Here is a 14367-nt window from a genome sequence, read left to right as displayed (position 1 = left end):
TCAACATTTAAAACAAAAATGAACTGCTTGTATTTAGTGAACTAAATAAAGCATAAGCGTCCTATGCATGGCATACAGATCCCTATAAGCTTTGATAAAATCCATCCTCATGTAAAAGATGTATTGTCCCAATCATAGTAAGTGAAAACTATGACATAAAAAACTTTCTTTACCTAATATTAGCAGGCAATTATCTTTTAATTTGACCTACCCCAGTAAATCACGGTACCTAAGTTGATGAATAACAGGAATAATCACAAACTTCTAATGAAGCAAAGTAATATATAATTACAATTATAAAGGACTAATTTGGTTTGTCTCCCCCAAAGCCATTAGAATGTTCTTTATATAACAGGTGAAAATGACCTACACCAATGTGATATACAAACCAATCCTGCTTTTATTACACAGAAGAGCTGAGCAATTATGGGGAGGCACCCTAAAAAGTTGAGGGTGGAATTACCTATCAATAAACAAAGTACAGAATAGATAAGCAAAACTATTCTGTTGCATCATCTTTGAAATGACTCTGCAAGGAAAATGTTGATATGAATAAATGCTTGTATTCCTTTCTGATACAAGTCAAAAAATATCTTTAAAGTGGCTCAAATATGAGAACTATGTGCATTCCTTCACAAACATATACAAATCAATGAAAAAATCTCCCCTAATATGTTTATATACACAAGTGTCTGTGGGAGCCCCAAAGCTATATTATGCATTCAAATAACAAAATATATATCACAGTCCCTACAAAAAATGAAAGTAAAAAAGCAAACAAACAACAAAAAGGGGAAAATCATAAATGAAAATATCCCAAAAATAATATACTAATGTCATGTTTGTAAGCAGCCCTGCTTTCCTGCTTCCTAAAATGATGACATATTTTAGGTACTCAGGCCACTGGAAACAAAAATATACACAACAGTTCTTCCACACATTTAGAGGAACCTGATTTTTTTGTTAGATAAATATGTGTCGGTTATGACCGTTAAAAAGACCTGAACAAAAAAAATGTTTGGATTTTTATTTCCTGTCACCTTTCATCACGGGCAACATAAAAATTCACACTACTGCAATATCGCTAACATGTTACTGGCATGCGAATAAGACACCTGAGCACAGAGAGAAACCCAGTGTTATGAGTACAGTTGACATTGGAACTAGCTAGATAGCTCATATTAAGACACTTCTTTGGAGAACACGTGCTAAAGTGTTTTCCCCACAATCTATATGCATAATTTATTTGCCAACTGTGACCAGAGAGAGAACATACCTTACTCACAGCCTAGGACATGCATGGATTTTGATGAGGACTGCATATGCCTGGGATCAATTCAAACACGTCATGACGATGATATAAAACCTGATGAAACAAGCTTGACAAGCAGCAGTTCCGTATTTCCGTGAAAGTATCAAGCACAGATGAAGACGTTTCTATGATTATCTCGGTTTTATAAATATTAGCCTATAGAGTTGGGCTTAGTACGTGAATAAAAGATGGAATTAAACATGCATAAATTACGGTGTCCTGGAAAACCCATCGTGCTGCAAATACACAAAGCATATTCATCAAAGTGGTAACACACTTTAGAAATGCGGTGCAAATTTAGAAAACGCATACAACTTCAGGAACAAATCCTGTCACAACACAACGGAAGTGCAGTTTCCGGAGGACACGGAAAGGGGTGGACTTCTATGAGATTAGCGTGAAGTCTATTGGAAGTAGTGACAACTGAGTAAAAAGGGTTGTTTTTTTTTCCAGTTACCACGGTGTTATCAAGGGTAGGTATGTGATACAGAATGGAAGACTGACCTATTCATGCTCTGCATTCTTGCATATTTATTTATACATAAGGCAGCCTTAAAAAACATGGGATGGAAATCCCATTTAACAAAATATGCACTGTTTTACAGTCAGAGTGAAATAAGTAACATTCTCCTTTTAATATATATATATTTTAAATGTTAAAATTCTTAACTATGTCAGTTAAGCTGCCAAAAATGCCCCTTTTGAAATTTGTATTTCTAATGTCACAAGAACACTTTATTGACCTATCTCTGCCTATTCAGCCTATAGAGGTTTAGCACACCCACTTAAATTGCCTTTCTCAGGCATTTCAGCTCTGAGTACCTTTTGAATGAAGCACAATACAGGGCAGCCAATCATAAAGGAGCTCATTTATCTTACATCCGTCTTAAAGGTGCAGTAGCAACAGGTGCCTGTTGAATTCCAAGCGATATCTATAGAGGTTGGAAATTGGTTGTGTAAAAAAAAAAAAAAACAGGCTGAAAACGAGTCGTTTCCGCTCTGTGAATTGGGAGAAAGGGACAGTGTGTGGAAGCCCAACCCCAGTCATATAGGTTTGCTTCTAACAGTACCATTACCATCACCCACTCTGGTGCACTAGTTTGAGTGTATTAGAACTAGTAGCAATGCTGAAGCATTACATGTATCTATAACACATATTCTGACCATGATGAAGTGATAGGTTTGTTAAGGCAAACTGTGTATGCAATACATGTTGCTTAGGTCACTTGCTCCAATTGTACACAACTCTAAAGCTACACAACTGTACATTAGTTAAAGTCTACACAGTGTCAGTCATGTGAAGTACAACTGAAAGTTCCCCTGTTGTATTCTTCCAACAATCAAGTTCTGCGTAAGTGGGGGCAAAATAATATGACCTTCACATCAAAGAACATTTTAAACAAATGGACTGTATGTACATCTTTTTTCTAATGTTACAAATGGAGTCTAAAGTTATATCTCTTGCTCTATAGCACTTGCTCAAACCTTTCCTTTAGATTCCTTTTGTACACACTTCAGACTGTGACCTCGAGATGCTTGAATGAATGTTGAACATTCACACTTGTGTATGAGTGCCGATTGTTAGCTAATGCATCATGATGAGCCTATCCTTTTTGAGTTACTTACTGAGATCATTCTCATAGCAAGTTCATTACACCTTGTGTACTCGATGTAGTGCGGTGAGCAGTTTCAATCTTAGTTACAATCTTAGTTATCAAAGACTCACTCCACCGACCAAAGCCTCTTCTCTTAGACAACATGACAAAACCATTGCAGCTTGAGAGCAAAAATCGAGCCTCGTAAGAGGTGTTATGTTCCATAGGCAGATTGACATCTTAATGCGATACACATGAATTTTCTTTGCATACATGTACATTGCACTTGTAATGTTTCTGATATTGCTTCTCTCCTGAATAGCTCAGTCAGTAGAGCATCAGACTTTTAATCTGTGGTCCCTGTTCAAGTGAAAATATTGTTCTTTGCCACTAAAGTGCGCTTGAGAAGTTTCTTGAAATACCTCTAGATCAACCTAAGTCAAGGGACAGGACCCTGTTGCCTTGAGCCTTGCCGATTAAACTGACATTTCACATCCGTTTCCCCCAGCTGTGATGCTGTGCATTGGCTGTCATCCCAGGTTAGGCTAGCTAGTTCTGCTGGCAAGCTTGAAATATCAAAATCCTTCCTACTTAAAAAAAAAAAAAAATCACTTCTGAGCCTATCCTTTTTGAGTTAATTACTGAGATCATTCTCACAGCAAGTTCATTAGACCTTGTTCACTCATTGTAGTTCGGTGAGCAATTTCTATATTGGATGAGAGAAGGAGCAGACTTGTTCAAGTCACAGAATCCATTCACACTTAAACAACAGGAGCTTGTCAGTGGAGGGTATACTTGCTCACACCTTTCTTTTCAATTCCTGTTGCATAAGGGAATAAGGGACAAGGGAAGTCATTTTGGAACAAACCTGTGAGGCAACTGTCTTTGAGGCAAAGTGTCTGTATCCAGGGAAGAACATGTGCATGTTCAAGTGCTTGCCCTGTACTTCATTCTCTGAAGTTTACTGAGAAAGACCTGACAGCAGTTGAACACCTTTGGTTGTTGTCTGCTACCTTGTCTCTGTCTCTCTCTGTGTTCGCATGATAGGCACCACTGCATGCCATGCACCAGGCCTCCTTTCTTGTGAGGCTGTCCCTCTTGACATCTATGGAGTGCATAATTGAAGACTAAGTGAAAGGATTCCCTTAAGATCTGAATACCTTTGGTTGTTGTCGTACATCGTCTCTGTCTCTCTTTCTATGTGTTAAATGCAGACTGCTCAGGTCATGGTGTTGACAGCTTCTAGTATTTTCACTAGATCCAAAGCAGTGTCAAACCTGTTTTTACATTTAAATGTTTTCACTTGGTTTTACATTTTAATGTTAACAAAATAAGAAACAATACACATTATAAATGTTAGATAGCTACATATTTGTACTTCTTGTACAAACTAAGAAAATAATAGAACACTAATTTAGTTATGTGACATATTGACACCTGAGCAAGACATGGGTGAGGGATAAAAAGGCAGGATATTAGTCACTGCCAAAAAGTTTTAAAAACACAGATGTGGGGAAGCTCATGAAGACAGGCTCAGCTTTAGTCCACAGTATGCTAAATGGGAAACACTGGAGGATGGTACATGAGGGGTTTAAATAGGGAGAGAGTTAATTAGAAGCAGGTGATCGTGATGGTTGATAAGTGTGTGATTGTGAACCGAGCAGTGGTCGTGGTAGGTGATTTGTGCGGATATGTGTGTACGTGTCTGTGTCTGCGTTCCTGGTTCGGTGCGGACCAGAACCTGACAACTTGTTTCCACTTGATATCAGAATTATTTGAAGAGAATAGCTGGTCCTGTCCTTTATTGCAAATTAAATATAAACATGCTTTTGAGGGACCCTCTGGAGAATGTCTGAGGGGTACACAAGAGTTTAATTCTTATAAACTTTTTCAAGGGCAATTATGTAAACAACCCTCCTTTTTTTCCATATTGTTCTTTGAAGTTTCCACCATTATGCTCAAATTACACATGACATTATAAAAGCTAGTCACCTATGAACCTGCGGGCTTATATAGAAGGGAAAATAAACTATGGACTATTTGTGCTCTGCATTCTTGCGTATTTATTTATGCTAGGCTGTACATAATGCAGCCTTAAAAACATAGGATAAAAATCCCCATGTAACACAATTCAGGTTCTGTCTAAATACATGGCTAGCTAGCTAGTTATTTTACAATCCCATTTAGAACATATATCGTCGTGAATGTCCTGAACAAAACACGCTGTACCTAATCCCCATAAATGACATATCTCTCAATGAATAAAAACTTGTATGCTTCAACAGTATACAGTGGTAGAAATGGTGATCACCTTTAAAAGGATTTCTTACTGTAGGCCTATTATAAACAACATGGAGGAAATTAAAATAAAAATACTTGAGTCAGGTGTCTGTTGAATTCCGAGCGATATATATATATAGAGGTTGGAAATTGGTTGTCTAAAAATGAATTGTGATTGTTAAGTCACATAGATGTAAGTGGACATGAAGGGAAAAAATAGTGTGGGTGCCAAGTATGGTGATTGTATTTTTAAAGCTGTAGGAAATGTTACATTCAGAATGTTTGTGAGACAAAAAAAAAAAAAAAAGATATAATTACTATCCATGGTATAATTGACTGTGTTGCAGACAACATAGGCAGGGATTAGACTGAAAAATGTCAGAGTATTTTTAATGCTCTTTATTGCTGTCATCAGAGGTTATGCAGCCATATCCTCCCGAGCAAGTACGGCTTCTAATCCTAACAGTTTGGCCGCCTGCAGACACAAATAAAGTGTTGAGCAATATTTAATTACATCTACTTGAAATGCATATTTAATTGCATTGTTAGTATTTATGGAAAACAAGTGTTAGGATTGCTCTGCTCCATTGCAGACTTTCTCACTCTAGCAACTGTGGATTCCATCTCCTCAATCAGTTGGCCCATATCATATTCACAGGAACCATATTCCATCTTTATAAAAGAATTCAGTTTCACCTCCAACTATGAAGAGAAACAGTGTTAAGCAATATTTAATTACATCTACTTGAAATGCATAGTTCATAGCATTGTGAGAATTTATGGAAAACAAGTGTTAGGATTGCTCTGCTCCACTGCAGACTTTCTCACTTTAGCAAACACAGCTTCCAGGTCCTCAATACACTTATCCCTCTCATTGATATTCATATCTTTAGGTTCCACCTGTAGATATGAGTAGAAATATTGTTGAACAGTATTTAAATACATTTAATTGAAATATGACTTTAATTACATTTTGATACATTTGTAATTTATAATTTGTATTGGACTGGAAAGGAAACAAATACAATTTTTATCGCATAGCCGTAATCACATAGCCTGCAGGCCTAATGATGTAAAAATGTGCCCCCAAACATCAAATGTTCAACAGAAATAACAGGACCTGACACACTAAGGTACCGTAGACCCATTCAAATTGTGCTATTGGAATAATAAATTCCAATGCATTCAGTCATTTTAGCTAGTGTTGATTTTGATTCTCGCCACAATTATACTAATAATCAGTGTTACAACTCAGCATGCAAAGTCACCGAACAGTCGACTGTTAATTCTATAGTAAGGAGAATGTAAAACAAACAAACAAAAAACCCACCAACAGTATTTTTTTTTCCTGTAACTGACAAAGATTGCATATGCTAAATGTATGTGTCCTAAATATATTCTAAATACATTTACATTAGTGTTTTTAATTAATTTCTCGAACATTTGTTGAAATGCATTTGTAATTTATATTCAGAGACATTTCAGTGTACTTAAGTACAAGCATTCAATTAGCATCACTGTTCACCATAGCTGTTTTTCCATTTTTTGTGGCTTTTGTCCATTGCCACAGTATGGCTTTAAATCATTTGTCTTGGTTCTACTTTACTTACTATGGCTGATTGAGTTCTCTGAGTAGTGAAGTCCTTCTTCATTAAACGCTTTGGTCTAGTATCTGTTTAAAAAGTAACAGAAAATGTCTTATTAGCGTTGTATAGATACTTAGAACACTGCTACGTAGATCTCTCTCTCTCAGACAGACACACACACACACACAGTTCATCCAAGAAGTCATCCTCTGTTCTGGAAGGGTTCTGGGCTCGTGTTTTTTCGTTTTTCTTTTTCCCATATTTACCAAATATCCCGTGCTTTTCCTTTTCATATTTCTCAGAAGGAACATGTTCCTTGCGTCTTGGATTGCAATTGTAACTACCGCACTGACCCATAATAAATTTAGTGTACCCGTTATCTGTGATCTGTAGTCTAAAAATGGATCACAGAAATTGTTCATTTGAAAAATCTGTTCTTTGACTACATCATATTCGCTTAATTGATGCGGCTGCATTATGACATCACACGCCACCCACTGAAATAAAAGCTGAGGATGTCATTGCAGAGGTAGGAGGAGCCAGAGTAGAATATTACAGAATATTACATTGCTTGAATAGTGGCTCTGTCTGCCCTGGGGGTATTATTGAAACCCAAAGGCTGAAAGGATGGGGAGAGAGAGAGAGAGAGAGAGCAAGCGAGCGAGCATGTGTGAACATATTCTTGTCACGGTACGCCCCCCCCCAAACGTCTCCCCGTGTGTGTTTGCTTGTGTGTGTGTGTGTGTGTGTGTGTGTGTTCATCCGTGTGGCCATGCTCCCTTGTGTTTCACGGCTGCCCTTCATTGTGTTGTTATTGTTTGCGTATATAAGTCCTTTGTGTCAACGTTAACGTTGTCAGTGTTTGATCCCACGATAGCCTTAGTGCTACGTTGTCTTCCATGTCTCTAAATAAACATCGTTGTATGCATCTTTGCTCCTCTTTTGTATCCTGCCAAGCCTCCCTGCGTTACAATTATGATAAAATTTGATAAAATACTAGATCATAGTTTGCAGTCTGAAGTACTTTTGACCTGCTGAGAGTTAGCCTGATTTGACTTAGCCTGTTCCTAACCTTTGTTTAGTATGTTGCATAAAAGCTCATGGAAATATTTCAGATGTAACATACATGTAACTGACCTAGTAGAGCAAAATTACAGAATTGTAAGGAGGAAGTGACGTTCTTGGGGCATATCATTAAAGGGGGAAATACACACAAGCTGTCTCAAAACCGACCACAAGCCATAATTTCGCTACCTAAACCATAGTGGCATACTCCCCTCTTACTGTTTTAGTCCCACACGCATTACACCGAATACTGCAGGACCAAAGAGTGTCACACTTATCAGCCCAGTGGTAGCTGAGATACCACACCACCCTCTTAGATATGCCTAATATAACTGTCAAAAGGTGTATAACACTGAACCCAGCTACACTCCTTCCTAGGGAGGAGGATGGAGATCCACAAGACTGCACAGCAGTCTTAGCTGAAGTATATATACCGCGGGTTGATCTCTTTGAAGAAGCCATAAGTAACCCAGACCTATGCCTCTATGTGGATGGGTCAGCATGCAGGGACGACACAGGCGTCAATAGGGAAGCATACGCGGTAGTAACAGATCATGAAATACTTAAAACAGAAGTATTACCATCCTCCTATTCAGCGCAGGCTGCTGAACTAGTAGCACTGATGGAAGCATGCAAACTAGCTGCAGACAAAACTGTTAATGATTTTGGAGCCATATGGAAACATAGGCAATTCCTGACAAGCTCGGGTAAATATATTAGACATCACCATCTTGCTAGAAGCCATTTCGCTGCCAAAGACAATTGCAGTTGTTAAGTGTGCAGCTCACAGGACTACAGAAGACCAAATCAGCAAGGGGAATACTTTTGCAGATAGAGTAGCAAAGGCAGCTGCAACTAAAACCGCTGTGCAAGCAATACAGGAAACCGCTGCTACCCCGCAGGCCACATTATGGGAAATTCAGTCAGGGGCTACCGCCACTGAAGGCACCAGGTGGAGACAACTAGAACCTCCTGTTAACAACCCACGCTGCTGTCAAAATAGAAGGACGAGGAACCTGGGTACATCACACACACCGTAAGAAGGCTCCGACACCAGCCCCAACTCCAAGCAGCAGCACCCAAACAGACTAGGTCAGAACTGTGTTGAGTAGGGTGTTAAAGGCAAGGCCTACCCTTTCGACACTCGGAACCGTCAAGAGACGGTAGAGAAAATCAGACACAGCTAACACAGTCAGAACATAGACTGAATATTAATATGGATGAAGAATCCCATGACTTATGAGAAGACTTGTTACCATTTCAGGGTCCCAACGCCACTGAAGCAGAATGATTAGCAGCTAAATGCCAACAAAATACAGCGTGTATGTCAGCCATTGTGCATGCCCAACATATCGAGCAAGAGTACCTGGTGTGCCAGCACACCAGTGTTCCAAGGACTGTAATCCCTCTGAAAAACGCAGACGTAGGAGAAGTGAATATGACAATAACCAGACATAACCAGCACAGACTATTGTGGTAGAATTCTGAGGGACCCATGGACCACTCCGGGTGAAACCATTGGTTGGTCCCTTTTCCTGGGCGGTGGCACAGTAGCAGCCCTGCAAAAGATCAATGGCTTAGCTTATCAGTTACTGCAAGTAGTTAATGACACCTTAGCAGCAATAGGTGCCTTAAAGATAGAACAACAAGTGATAAGGGCAGCAGTGCTTCAACATAGAATGGTATTAAATCTCCTAACCATGAAGGAAGGAGGAGTGTGCAAAATGATTAACACTTCCTGCTGTTTTTACATTCCAGATCTCAGCGCTAATATCACTGATTATATGAATCATATGTGATCTGCCTTCACTCCGCAGCCTACAGTTCCAGTAGCGGCTGTAGCGTTGCCCATTCTGCTACTCATTCTTCTTCTTTTTCTTCTTCTTCTGTGTTTACCTCCTTTTTTGTCATTGCGTGTCAGACGTCTTTCTAGTGTGTTCACCATGCCAGCGCTCAGCGGCCATGCCAATGACCAACCCCAGCTCAGTGAAGACATTCTGCTCCCCAAGATGGGCGGTGCTGGTGATCCACATGAAGACATCGTAGTGCTATTTGCTGAATAAATGTGTGATAATGTGTGATATAGAATAAAGGGGGGAAATGTTGTGGGAATTTACCTTACTTCATTTTGTGGAAATTTACTTTGCTTTATTTTACTTTGCTTTATGTTTCTATAGTCACAGCATAACAGTCTGCAGATAAGCATGTGAGTCAGGTACACCAGCTGCTCACATACCGTTCTAACCATAGACATAGAAGAAGCCTTCAGCGCTCAGGCTAACCAAAACATGAATTAGCCGATACTCTGTAGGAGTCGTTTTTCTTTTTTTTCTCTTTCTTCTGTTCTCTGTATAAGGGGAGGGGGACCGTACTGCGCGTCAATCCTTTTACTCTGTTATACAGGGGACAGAACTCAATAAAATTTTACTCTTTACTACTCAATGCATAAAGCTGTCTGTGTTTGATGTGCTCTCATTTTCCCACCACATCCATTTAGCAGTACTTCTGAATAACCGAAATGGCTTAAAACAGCTGAGGGGATATTTGAAACTGAGTGATAAGATGTTCAGCAATTTATATATCATAATACAAGGCAGGAAATTAAATTTGGCTGAACTGGACAATAGTAGCTGGCATGAAAAGTATGTCGTAGAGAGAGTAACAAAAAACTCAACCTCTCACCTCGCGCTCTGAAATGTCTCCGTCACTGTCTGTAGTGTCCTCTAGGATACTGCTGCCCTCACTAAAGTGTGTCACCCTGAGCGGGTCAAACATCTCTTGAACATAATGGAAAATCAGCTTCAAGTGCTGCACTGAGCAAGAGTGCACTGTAAATGGCCAGATATAAATGGCAATGTCAGTAGTAAATTTATATATGCAGTCATGGAACAGGTCCTATCTGTAGAGCACAGCTTTAAGGTGCATATTATGATGTGCTCTTACCAATCATCCTCCTGGCTGTGTCTTGCTCTTTTGGCCAAATGTTTCTCTTCCAAAGCAGACAGACCAGACTTGCTGCATATTACTCCGTGCACTATAAACAAACCACATGTATAATGCCTTGTAAACAATGGAACAAGGGAAATTTGAATTGTGACTACTCTGTTAAAGGGGCGGATAAGGCAACCCACCCAAACCCCCCCGAAAGCTGTTCTGTTATCTCTAATTGCTATGCAATAGTCCTGTGATTAACTCAAAGGCTGGAGAAGTTTCACCTTTCTCTACTTGAATCCTGAAGGCTGTTCGGTTCTGTCGCCCACAATCCATCCTGTGTAATTAAACATTCACATCATAACTCGACCCCGTGCAATAGGGCAAACTCACTCGGATGGGGGAAAGGATTACAGACTACCTGTACTGCTGCCGCAACTCTGCGGCCATTCCAACAACATCCACATACATTCCAGCAACATCCTATTATAGGACAAAGTGGGCTTAAGTACACCCATTTAATAGCATCTTGGACCTTCTTTGGCCTCCAGAACTGCAGCAATTCTTTCTGGCATAGTTTCCACTATGTGCTGAAAATACTCTGCAGGAATCTTGGTCCAATCTTCATAGGATATTTTCTCTCAAATTACATGGAGGGACTGACATGTTCTAAACTGCCTGTTATACTCTTACAGCCACTTTGAAATACAAAAAAAAAACATATTTATCTTCCACTCCACTCAAGGATGGCCACACTTGGAATTTCCCTTGGCACATTTAAAACATTGTGTGAGCCAGATAGCTTCTGTTTTCAACCTTCCAATGCTCTGAGTATTAGTGTTCCATGCATATGAGATGCTTCAACACGTCCATGCGTGTTGTAAAGAAACACAGTGTAAGCAGTATTAATGAAAGTGCATCTCTACCTCAAACTCACCAGTGTAACAATTACAGTTTGTGAAATCTAATTTTAAATGGCGATCAGCCTTCTTAACAAATCTCCAATAACAAATAAGCAGAACTCACCTTGTTAAGTGTTTGTGTGTGTGTGTGTGTGTGTGTGTGTGTGTGTGTGTGTGTAGTTTTAAGCATAGCAAGGCCCTTCAGGGTTGCCAGGTGGAGCCTTCCTGAAGACCCTGATACTGACTGAAACAGCATTAAAAGCTGCAATGGCACTGTAGTTGTATTTATCTGCACTAATACAGCTTTGAACTATTGCACTCTTACATACAGTAAGTTTCTGTGTACCGGTGTACATTTCTGTGTACCTTTAGTAAATAAAGGGATTCTATTCTAATATTACAAGTGTTAGAAGTGCTGAAACTCCAAACAGTGAAGAAACCAGTGGAGCTTAATGACTGGTCTGATGAAGAGAGTGAAGTGAGGAGTTTCCTTCAGTGTCTGCCATGTCCCAGCTGAGGTGAGTGTGAAGCTTTTATTAGTACTATAGGAGTTGTGTTTAACTTTGAAACTGATGGTGTCACAGCCATTTGTGGCCGAGAGTCTAGAAGAGCATAATTGGCTGTACTCTTAGGGAGAGAGGGAGTGGCATACGCTCTCTCCCCTGTCAATTACAGAGACACCGTGCAATCAAGGGCGTCTATAAGTTCACGCGTCAGAAGGGGGAGGAAAAGACTATTTTCTGAGTACTTAGAATAACATTCCGTATTTTTTGGAGAACATTTTCTAGAGTGTTTTCATGTAGAGAGAGAAATGAGTGGCTAAATTGTCAGAAACATTAAGGAGACAAATGGGGAATATATAACAGCTCTTTCCATGTGTTAGTGACACCAGCGTTCCCTCTTTTCCCAGATGGTAAAAAAGAGCCCTGACTCTTGCAAACTTCATTTTTTTGTAGAACAAAGAGAAAGATGAATAACTCGCTTTATGGCCTTTTTCCACTCATGCATACCAAGTCCAGTATGCATCCAAACATTGTCAGAATAGTAGGAGTGCAGACTTTGAAAAATGGTCTTCTCATGTAAACTCAGCAGCTTTGTCCCTGGTTGTCTAGTGGTTAGGATTCGGCGCTTTCACCCCCGCGGCCCGGGTTCGATTCCCGATCAGGGAAAAACCTCTTTTTATGCTCATATAAAACGACAGATTCTGCATTAAAACATAAAGTTTGTGTGAGTTGGAGTTGAGCCGACAGCCAAAGGATGACAGTTTTAACTTCTACTCTACCAACTGAGTTATTGAAAGCGACATGCAAGTAATCCCACATGTCCAAACACCAGTATGTTGGCAAGAAACACAGCCAGTTTTGGATGTTTCAATTGTTAAGTTCATTTGACACAAAGAAGAAAGATCGCATTGTATAAGTTGTTCAGCTACAAACAGATATATCTTTTGATGACATTTGGAATCATACTGGACTTTGTGTACATGAATGGAGAAAGGCCATAAATGGTTAGAATAACATTCAGTGCTTTTGGAGAAAAGTTTCGAGAGTTTTGTCATGTAGTGAGAGAAATGAGTGGCTGAAATATCAGGCATTAAAAGTGCAATTTGCACTCAGGGAAAGAAAATTGCTTTCATGTGGACCGCATTGAGATATCGATCTGCCTGTGAAACAAAACACCTCTTAAGAGGCTAGATTTGTGCTCTCAAGCTGCGATGGTGGTTTTCTCATGGCTTCTAAAAGAAGAGGCTGTGGTCAGGGTGGAGTGAGTCTTTGATAAGCAAGATTGTTGTTGTTTTGGCCTTCGAATAGACAATGGCATTACCCAGTGTCAGGTCTTTCTCAGTAAACTGCAGAGAATGATATAGAGGGCAAGAAATGGTCAAGCAAAGTTTTATTGGGTGTGTGTCTATAAAAAACACTACAGCTCTCTGATACATTTTTGGTTCAAGATTTAATCATCATGCAAATGATTGTGATTAATGCTTTGTCTGTTTAATTCAAATATTATACTATAAACCTAATATTTTAATAGGGTTGGCAACTTTCTAGATCCGATTACTACATGTGTGTGAAGTACAGGTGCTGTAGCTATACGGTATACAATTGTCCACAGTAGCCTAATTATAATATATACAACCAAAAATCCATCTAAAATAAACACCAGAAACCTGGACTAAGGGTAATGTACATAAGTACATTAAATCTAGGTAGGACTGCTAAATAGGTAGGATAACAGCAGAACAATTGTCCCACCGTATAAGCAAAATGAGAGCCTGCTAAGGCTGCCAAGAGGGTGCCAAAGACCATGTATTTATTTCTATTTGTTTTTTACCTATGTTATGTCAGTGGCAGCTCAGATTTCTGCATAGGGCCCCAAACAGGCTTGGGCCAGCCCTGGTGTCACAGTGTTGTGCACTGGAAAACCATCAAGCCTGTTGACTATGCTACCAGTGTTGTTCATGTAACTGTGCAAATAAACTGCAAACACAATTACTTTTAGAAGTATCATCCAGTTTCTTTTCACAATTGCCAAAATGTAATTTTGACTTTTTACTTTTTATTACTTAATTACTTTTTAAAATTGTATTTTATTTTATTTTATTTACAACAGGTGCTATTACAAAGCAGCTTTTCAAATGTCCAAGTCCAAGCCCCCAGTAAGCAAGCCAAGGGTGACAGTGGCAAGGAAAAGCT

The sequence above is a fragment of the Electrophorus electricus genome, chromosome 5, assembly GCF_041902795.1.
Source record: "Electrophorus electricus isolate QZ-2024a chromosome 5, ASM4190279v1, whole genome shotgun sequence".
Taxonomy (NCBI): Eukaryota; Metazoa; Chordata; class Actinopteri; order Gymnotiformes; family Gymnotidae; genus Electrophorus; species Electrophorus electricus.
Note: the sequence above shows the minus strand (reverse complement) of the source record.